Below are 7,547 nucleotides of genomic sequence, written 5' to 3'. Positions count from 1 at the left end.
AGCACAGATCCTTGGGGTACTCCACTGGTATCGTTTACCTCCTGTGAATGCTCTCCATTTACTATAACTCTGTTTTCTATCCTGGATCCAAGACCTTATTCATTCAAACATCTTAAAATCCAGTCCCAGGATTTCTAGTTTATTTAACAGTCTACAATTAGGGACAGTGTCAAAAGCCTTACTGAAATCCAGATAAGCTACATATTTGCCCCCCCTTCTTGAGCTATGATGTTAGTCATCCAGTCAAAAAAGTAAATACGATTTGTTTGACATGATCTCCCCCAGTAAATCCATGCTGTCTGGAATTCTGTAAATTACTTGATTTGAGATATTCTACAACTCTTTCTTTTTAAGAGTGTTTAAATTAAACTAAAATTTCATTTGACCTCATTATACTGTTTAACATCAGTCATTTTTAAATAGTTTAAACAAACCAAATACTCCTAAAATTATACTGTAGCTTTAGGAAAATTTAGCATTTTCCTATGCAATAGGGCAACAAAAAAGGTTTAGCAGATGTACTACAGATGTTTAACCCCGCACTTTACAATAGTTCATTGCTGTATCAAACATAAATATTGTGAAAAGTTTACATTCACTGAAAATATACATTTTTGCATTTCAAAATAGATTGTTAAATGATTAAAAAAAACAATTATCCATTTGTTTTCATCAAAAGGTTTAGTGCAATTATATTACAAAATATTTGTGCAATAATTCATTGGAAAAGAAAATAAATACTCCAGAAAGGGGAAACACATAGAATGCTTGGTTGGAGAAGTTGTCTTTTCAAAGTCCACACTTTTCGATACTGAAGCATAGCAAGAAACGTAGGCTGCATTCAGGAGCATCTATGCAAGTCTTCCCCAGACAGCATGAAAGTAAGTCTATGGTTTTCTTTGGAATGTTCTTCAGTATCCTGTAGACACATGAAAATGCAAATATATTTAGAAAGTATGAATTAAATCATTCTACATAATTCACAATTACCACTTCACCTTTATATACAGTCACTTGCTTAGTCCTAGGGGCCAATTCAATTAGATGCAAGTTTCCTTGTCGATATGCTACCGCGTGATGTCAGTAATTATCTCATAGGGAGTATGAGCAGAAATTAGCAAAGTTTTCATTACCATAAATGACAGTAATGTGAACAGAAACACAGCCACAATGTTACTGTGGAAGCTCATGGCCAATTGAATTGGCCCAATAGTGTCTGCACCTATATACATCATGCGAATTGATCTGGGATAAAAAATTATCTTTGTAGAAATCAAAACTTCATGATATCATGAATTACCACTATCCAGGTTAGGCTACCTGATTTATCCCACATGAGATTTGTGACCATTATCCCTAGTGTTCAACTAAATGCATACCTTTTGTACACAGACTTGGCATTTCAACAGTATTCTCCAAAACAATAGGCAATTCGTTTTTGGGGTAACTTTCTGAGATTGCAGTGTTTGTGTAAAATTAACTACAGGATAAATCATAGAATTGTTTGTCTTGTATAATGCACTTATAGTGTACTACTAACAGGGGTAAGGGTTTTTTTTTAAAATAAAAAAGTAATTCGTGATTGAACTTGGATTAAATTCATATGTAACACAGAAGTAATATTAAGCTTATGGGGCCTATTTAACAAAGTACTTTTTAGCCTAAAATACCCCGAAAACAACAATACCTGATAAATTTATTTATAACTAAAGAATCGCAGCAGATATCTCCGATACCCACTGACTTCGTATGCATCCATATGTTTCTATGGGGACTGCGGCTTTGAGTGATTTAACAAGCCACGAAAATCTCTGAACTTGTTGGAACAGCTGACGCTATCTGACGATATCGTTAGCCATTGAAGCATATGGGGAGAGCATTAAGGTAGAGGGATCTTCAGATACCTCACCACAGCTTATCTGCTCTCCCTGGGCACTATCGCAAGTATGTCCATCTGCATGCGTGACCTTAGGTCCACTGGAGAGAAGAGCCACAGAACAAGATTTTTAAGGTAGTAAAATATTGGATGTACCGTCCCAGGTTGATTGTTTTGTTTTTTTTAATAATTGAGGCCAAAAAATCATCTGTCATCGTTACGATGAGAGATACTTAACAGGGCAAACCCTGTTACTTAATATATATGCCCCAATATCTGTAAGACATACTTTAATGTATTTATAAACCGTTACAGCACACACATATGCATGTAACTTTGTGTGTGCACCTTTGTTGATTGATAAGATTCAGAAAGGAAAGATATGCTTCCACATTCCCTAACCGTGATACTAAACATATATCAGATTAAGAATGACATAAGTCCACTTAGAAAGAGACAATGTATGGTTTTGTCCTGTTTATAGAGAAGCATATAAATATATCAATTAGGCTATATATAAAGACTGCAAAGTGAGAAATTAATTTTGTATCTGAGTGCAAGAAAAAAAAAAAAGCTGTGCTAGTTCTCCTGCCCAAAGATTCTAGGCAGAACTATTCAACCTGAAACATAATCCCCTTGTGTATATCTAGATAATTATTAATTTGCACCAACATTATTTTCTGAAACTAAGTAGTTATCATTTGTGCTAGTATTTTAGGACTGTAATCTTAGTAACCTGTTACAGCTACCAAAAGAAACACTATCATGTCTGTCCAGAGTAGCCAATATCTGCATGAATTTTTTTTATTGTTATATGAATCAGTAGAGAAGGCTAGTGTATGAAATTAGTTTTCCATTAGGTGCCTATAACCAGGAATGATGCTGTAGACTTTTATACGGCATCTCACACTTTTTAAAAGAAAACAAAATGTGTATTTTCTTCTTAGTTTTCAATACAAACAGGACAGAAAATCATTTGTTAAATGGATCATTTTCTGTTTCTAGAATATACTCGATCAGCAAAGTTATTTTTTCACCTTTCCGTATTCTAATATACCCCAAGAAAGGCCTCACAAGCTTTTTTGGGCTCCAACTTGTGTTAATTTATTGTGGTTAATGAACAAAAGCATGTGAATTAATACTTGCAAAAGTGATCATTGATCCTGAAGAAATGCTACCCTGTGCACACAAGTGTTCATTACCAAAACATGGTACATCATAGAGGTAGAACGTGATACTTGCTTCCTTTCATCATTCATTTCTTATGAATGTATGTGGGGCCATTCTCCATAAGGAGCCCTACTGCCAAGTGCCTTTTCACCTCTGTTGTGTTCACTACTGGAAACCCAAATGGCCACAAACTCATATCCAGGCATATATCCCAAAGGATTAGCATCACACAAAATGAGTTTTTCCGGTAGAGGAATTCAGTGTGTGCCACAGGAATCAGTAATACACATATTATATAACAGGGAGATATTATAAACTGCATTAATTTTAGTTGAAAACATTAAATGCTCAACTCCAGTATTTGATCATTAAAGTAATTTATACAAGCCATAAAGTGTTGTAGACATGGGCAATAACAAAAATCCCAATTGGTGGTGACATTAAGAAATTTATTGTTATAATATATATCACAATAAATATCTATTTAGTAGAAGCATTATTTATATATATATATATATATCTCAGGTCTTTAATAAAAGTGAGGTTTACTCTACATAAATGTCAAACAGTGTGTGCTGATGTTGCAACTACCTTGTGACTTTCTTTACTCAGTGCAATAAAAAGAGGTGTGGCTGAAGCTGCTTTACTGGCTATGGATTAAACCTAACTTTTGACTGAAGATCTGTATAAGTAATATATATTAAAAGTAACAGATTTTATATTATACAAACAAAACAGAATCCCCCATCCTCTCTCTCACTCCAGACATTTCACCTTGCAGTTTATCCCTATTTTTGATTTTGTAGCTTTTCCTGGGGATGTAGTAAAAGGATGACCACAGAAAGGGATGATCACCAATCCACCTTAACACATTGCTTTAAAAATTGTATTTATTACAGCAATATGTCATATCCAACTAATCTTAAAAAAAGAGGTTTTCATTACGTATATATATTGCAGTTGAGTATCTAGAATAAATCCAAGATGTAGTAGTAAGAAACACCCTGCTGCCAGAGAGCAGCATAATCCATATTCTGAAGGAAAAGATGCCCCCGTTTAAACAGCAGGGTGTGTGATATCAAGCTGTACATACTAAGAACATAAACCCCCTGATCAGACAGCAGGGTCCCACTAGCAGTGCAGGGTGTCACTAGCAGTGTGCAGGGTAGGGTCCCACTAGTAGGGTGCAGTGCAGGGTGTCACTAGTAGGGTGCACGGTGTGGCAGTACACTCACTCAGGGCAGCAGGGTCCCACCAGAAGTGTACGGTGTCACTAGTAGGGTGCAGGGTGTCACTAGTAGGGTGCAGGGTGTGTGATATCAAGCTGTACATACTAAGAACATAAACCCCCTGATCAGACAGCAGGGTCCCACTAGCAGTGTGCAGGGTAGGGTCCCACTAGTAGGGCGCAGTGCAGGGTGTCGGATGTCACTAGTAGGGTGCACGGTGTGGCAGTACACTCAGGGCAGCAGGGTCCCAGCAGCAGTGTACGGTGTCACTAGCAGGGTGTGGCAGTACACTCACACAGGGCAGCAGGGTCCCACTAGCAGTGTGCAGTGCACGGTGTCACTAGTAGGGTGCAGGATGTGTCAGTACACTCACACAGGGCAGCAGGGTCCCACCAGCAGTGTGCAGTGTCACTAGTAGGCTGCAGGATGTGTCAGTACACTCACACAGGGCAGCAGGGTCCCACCAGCAGTGTGCAGTGTCACTAGTAGGGTGCAGGGTGTCACTAGTAGGGTGCAGGGTGTGTCAGTACACTCACACAGGGCAGCAGGGTCCCACCAGCAGTGTGCAGTGTCACTAGTAGGGTGCAGGGTGTGTCAGTACACTCACACAGGGCAGCAGGGTCCCACCAGCAGTGTGCAGTGTCACTAGTAGGCTGCAGGATGTGTCAGTACACTCACACAGGGCAGCAGGGTCCCACCAGCAGTGTGCAGTGTCACTAGTAGGGTGCAGGGTGTCACTAGTAGGGTGCAGGGTGTGTCAGTACACTCACTCAGGGCAGCAGGTAGATGAAGATGAAAAGAACCAGATCAAAGAGCAGGAAGACCCATATGTCGAACCAGTAGGAATGTTGAGCTATAGACAGCAAACAGCCCTGTGCCGCCCTCCTCCGGTCGGCCCGATCCGGGGATGGGCCGGTCCCGTTCTCCTGCGCTCGCTGCCGGGTCTCCATGTCTCCGAGCTGTACAGATCTGTAGGCTGCGGTGAAAGAGTAGAGATTTTGGGAGGGAGCGGTCACGTGAAAGGAAACTGCATTCCGTCTCTACGGTGAGCAGAGTCAGGGCGTGTCAGCACCCACCAGTGGACGGAGTGGGCACAGCACTGCCTCAGGCCAGGAGAAGACTTCACTGTCTCTGTGGAAACCAGCCAGCTGGACGCAGTAGTAACTGAAAATGCATTTAAGATAGCTACAAACTGTCCCTAATTTCCACAGTCCGTGGGTTTTAAAGATGTGCTTCTGCAAAAGGCCCTATTTCTCAGTATTGACCAGTTGTTAATTACCTTTCTTATTATTGATTGTTGGATTGAATTGTTGCCTTCAGTTAAATATAAGATAATACAGTATTTTATATAAGATAATGCAGTATTTGTTGAAAAGGTGTGTGAGATTTGAAAAGCGTATTATAATCTAGTTTCAGTAAACATAACAGGGTGGACTGCTTGTGCTCCAAGGTCCACCTAGACATTATTGAGAATGACATGCTTAGATGCAGCTTGTTAGAAAATCTAGGACAACAATGCTAATAATAATTTCTGCCTCTGAAAGCCCAATGTAAAGCTGGCCACACATGGGCCAATTGTGACTCGATTGCAGACAGATTATATGTACAAACTGGCCACACAGGTAGCCAAATTGGACAAGATCTATTTTTCTTGTGACCGTTATAGTCATGTTGGTCCAACACTCTCACCATCATCTCCATCTCCCTTGGACTCATTAGCTTAGCTCTTTTCACCTCTTCCAATGTCATCTATTCTTCTCCTTCCCCTCCACTCCTACCTCACTTTTATCTTTCCCTTGCTCATCTGCCATGTTGTCACGTACCGCTGGCGACATCCTGGCTCCACTCTGTTTATATAGATGCTTCTTGTGCATACATGCTCGTTAACAGTTGGTATGGACCAATCAAGTCAGCTCTAACCGCAGAGTGGAGCATTGTGGGTGAACGCTCATTCGTCTCTAGCGTTCATCCGTGTTGGTATTTGCTGTTCTGCTTTGAGAATTTTTGTTGTAGTTTTAGTATTTTATAAACGGATATTTCGATTTCTTTCCTTAATTTCAACTCTATTATAGCAAGGTAAGTACTTTATTACATGATACTTTGCTTTAATTGTTTTTTGTGTGTATGTAAATATTACAAGCCATGTTTTACAAAATGTTTTATTTTACATGGTAAGTGAAAAATACATACAGAAGCCTATCAGAGCTTAGGTAAAACAGTATGAACGAGTAAGTATAGCCTATATAAAAATGGACACGGAAATAAGAGTAACATTGGCAGTAAGACAGCGACTGTGTAAAAGTTGGCACATAAAATATTAAGATAAAATACCCAGCAAAGAATAAGATGTAATTAGCGCACCGTAGTTCTAATTGAATGACAAAATGAATATATAAAAATATAGTGATAAGATATCAATTTTTTAATTTGATCAGTAGTGCAGCTTTAATATGGGGTGTGTAAGGCCCCACTAAATAAAGGCAAACTATAAACAAAGAAAAAAAACATTACAGCGCTGCAAATGGTCAAAATATAACCATGCCAAACACAATGCTGAAAGGGTAGATAGATTTTATTTATATATAAACAGTTACTGTTACTGATACTGTTTATAGAAATAAATTCTATCTAAAATACCTTTTCAGCATTGTGTATGGCATGCTTATATTTTGACCAGTTGCAGGTGCTGTAATATTTTTTTTTCTTTGTACATAAAAAATGAACCAAGAGTTTTTGAAATGGGATACAGAGAGAGAAGGAAAAGAAAATGGGAAAGAATAAGAAGAGACTAGGATGTAGAGAGAAAGAGGGGAGGAGAGACAGAAAGTAAAAAAAAATGAAAAGGAAAAGAAGGAGGAGGCCCAGGGAAGAGGAGAAAAAAGTAATTGTGACTATGTGCAAGAGAAAAAGATGAGCAAGTCAGGAGGTAGAACTAATTGTGAAACGGAAGGCACATGTTATTATATATTGCCCAAGGTTCCCAGGTTTTACAGAATTGCTTTGCAGAGTTGCTGATAATCAGAGATGAGCAGGCTCGGATTATCGCAATCCGAGCCCACCTGAACAGTGCGGATCCGAGAGCGATCTGAACACTGTTCGGGTACTTCCGGCGGGGAGAAACACTGAAAGCGAGGCTGAGACTCAAATCCCGTCGTCGGATCTCGCGAGACTCGGATTGTATAAATTCCCCGCTTGCCGTCGCCATCTTCAGTCGGGCTAAGATCAGGGAAGAGGGAGGTTGGGTTTTTTAGTAAAAACTTTTTACTTTTTTT

General features: G+C 39.3%; 1 long non-coding RNA gene across 1 annotated transcript; it reads right to left on the bottom strand.

Moving 5' to 3' along the window:
- Positions 1 to 662: 662 nt before the first annotated feature.
- On the bottom strand, positions 663 to 5,428 carry LOC142141911 (uncharacterized). The gene is made up of 2 exons (XR_012688931.1): positions 5,046 to 5,428; positions 663 to 919 (listed from the first exon to the last, which is right to left on the bottom strand). It is a non-coding gene; the product is annotated as an uncharacterized LOC142141911 (long non-coding RNA).
- Positions 5,429 to 7,547: the final 2,119 nt, after the last annotated feature.

This window comes from Mixophyes fleayi, chromosome 1 (assembly GCF_038048845.1).
Source record: "Mixophyes fleayi isolate aMixFle1 chromosome 1, aMixFle1.hap1, whole genome shotgun sequence".
Lineage (NCBI taxonomy): Eukaryota > Metazoa > Chordata > Amphibia > Anura > Limnodynastidae > Mixophyes > Mixophyes fleayi.
Note: the sequence above shows the minus strand (reverse complement) of the source record. Positions and strands in the feature narration are given on the sequence as shown.